The 2,612-nt window shown below is 34.7% G+C and overlaps 1 pseudogene; it reads left to right on the plus strand.

Annotated features, from left to right (window-relative positions):
• Window positions 1-1,589: 1,589 nt before the first annotated feature.
• On the plus strand, window positions 1,590-2,612 carry LOC111798783 (putative carbohydrate esterase At4g34215 pseudogene; annotated as a pseudogene).

Raw genomic sequence — 2,612 nt, forward strand, 5'->3', positions numbered from 1 at the left:
CGCACAATAAATATACACACGTGTGTATATATATATATTATATATGGATTGCAAATCTGTCCTTTATATTTATACTAATTGGCTGAGGGGTTCCGAAAATAATAATAATTTTTTATTTTTTATTTTTTTAATTTGTTTTTTCCGTTGCTTTCTGGGGAATTGAGTGGGATCTACGCCATCGTTTTCCTCGCAATTTTCCGGAATTCTTCCAAAAACCCAAAAAAATAAAATTAAATAAATAAAAAATGAGGGGAAGAATTTGGAATATGAAAAGTAAAAGGGTCTGCCAATAAAGCCACATGTGTCGGCGGAGATCTATGCAAGCCCAAATCCCGGGGTTACGTGTGATACAGCGCGTGTGTTAATTCACGCGCCTTTTGAAGTGGGTTTGGTGTACGGGTGGTTGGTTGTGAGATTCACGCGGGGGGATGGAAGGTGGGTGAGAGATAATAAAATGATTTTGTTTGAGGGAGGGGTGGGCGGGGGCTGATAAGTTGACAGGTGGTATCATGGAATTTGGGATAAACCAAGACTTTTGTTGTAACTTCTTCGTACAATGTACTTGCCAGCCCATTGTTGGTTGTCAAAGAAGGTCGCATTATAAACGTGCCACGTGTACCCTTTATTTTTAGTAAATACTCAAATGTATTATCTTCAATCTATTATTTATTTATTTATTTTGTTTATTTATTTAGATATCTAATAAATAAGTAAATAATTATTTTTTTTTTAAGGGTGGAATATGTGTTATATTTTTATTTAATATTATTGAATTTATTAACATGTTTTATTTTTAATAGAAATTATATTGAAAAATGAAAATTATTAATTAAAAAATAAAGATAAAATGAATATATATATATATAATAGCAGAAACCTCTTTGTGGGGAACTCAATCCCGGTGAATTTTCGGTAGGGCATCTTTGCCCTGGCTCGGAAAAAAAATTTACGAGATGGTGATTGAAATAGGAGATCGGGACGAAGACGACCCCGACCCTGATCTTCACCCTACATTGTAAACATATCTAGTTGACATGTAGAAGTCGAAGATTTAATCATCAGCTTTAGCAATAATAATAAGTGTATCGAATTAGCTATATTTAATTTACATTTTTTACAAAGGTTGGTGGGAGATTAGAGCCTCTAACCTGTTTATCTTATATATAAATTTTGTGTCAATTATGCTATGCTAGTGTCGATATTTATATGCGACAATATATAATATGAAATTAGAAAAGAAGATAGATTATATAGCTAAGATAGTTGTAGCGTCATAAATCTCGAGATTTATTTACTTCATGAATTAAGCTAATATATTTTAATGTATCTTTTATGTAAGATAGATTGAAACAAGAAAATTATAATAAATAATAAATAATAAATAAAAAAGTACGTGGTTGAAATTTTATTTTTATACTTCTATATATATATATATATATAGATGTATTAGCAAATTAGGTGAGATCGAAGGTGATTAAGATCTAAAAACACTCTCCAACCACAAATATTCACCGAAATTTAAATTATACTAAGAATAGAATCAAAATTAAGATAAAAAGTGAGGGTCACTAATGAACGAACATAGAGGCAAAGATCAATTAAGAAATAGAAGGGGGAGAGTGATAAGAGCTTTACTGGGAGTGCGTTGTGTCTGTGTCTATACAAGTAGATACATTTAATTCATTTATACATTGCTTCTCTATCTATTTGTACAGACACAAAGGGTCAAAATGGTTTTGTTGAAATTATCAATCTTGTTGTGTATGATATTGTTTATCCCTTCCCTTTCGGGGGCTACTTCTCCCACAAACATATTTATCCTTGCTGGTCAGAGCAACATGGCTGGTCGAGGTGGGGTAGAGAACAATACAAAGGGGAATCTTGTGTGGGATGGGAAGGTCCCATTAGATTGTCAATCCGACCCATCCATCCTACGGTTGAACCCTGAGCACCAGTGGGAGATAGCACATGAACCTCTCCATTTGGGGATTGACATCGGCAAAACTCCAGGGATTGGTCCAGGAATAGCATTTGCTCACCAGTTCATAGCAAAAGCTGGACAAAAGGCAGGCGTCGTGGGTTTAGTTCCTTGTGCTAGAGGTGGAACTTTAATTGAACAATGGAGTAAAAACCCTAGCAATACAAGTGCAACTTTTTACCAAAATTTCATTGAACGAATTAAAACATCAGAAAAAGAAGGTGGGGTTGTGCGGGCTTTGTTTTGGTACCAAGGAGAGAGCGATGCGGCTATGAGTGACACTGCTCATAGATACAAAGACAACTTAAAGAAGTTCATCACCGACATTCGCAATGATATAAAACCTAGATTTTTACCTGTCATTATTGTTAAGATATCCATGTATGATTTTTTTATGAAGCACGATACTCATGATTTACCAGCAGTGAGAGCCGCTGAAGATGCAGTCCAAAAAGAGCTTCCAGACATCATTACTATCGACTCTTGGGAGTTGCCTATAAACTTTACCACATATGAAGGCTTTAGCTGGGATCATGGTCATTTTAATAGTGCAACTGAGATTGCTTTGGGTAAATGGTTGGCTGATACCTATCTCTCCCACTATGGTCATTTACTTTGATCCTATTATGTGTCA

Source organism: Cucurbita pepo, chromosome 7, assembly GCF_057944985.1.
Source record: "Cucurbita pepo subsp. pepo isolate OVF chromosome 7, ASM5794498v1, whole genome shotgun sequence".
Lineage (NCBI taxonomy): Eukaryota > Viridiplantae > Streptophyta > Magnoliopsida > Cucurbitales > Cucurbitaceae > Cucurbita > Cucurbita pepo.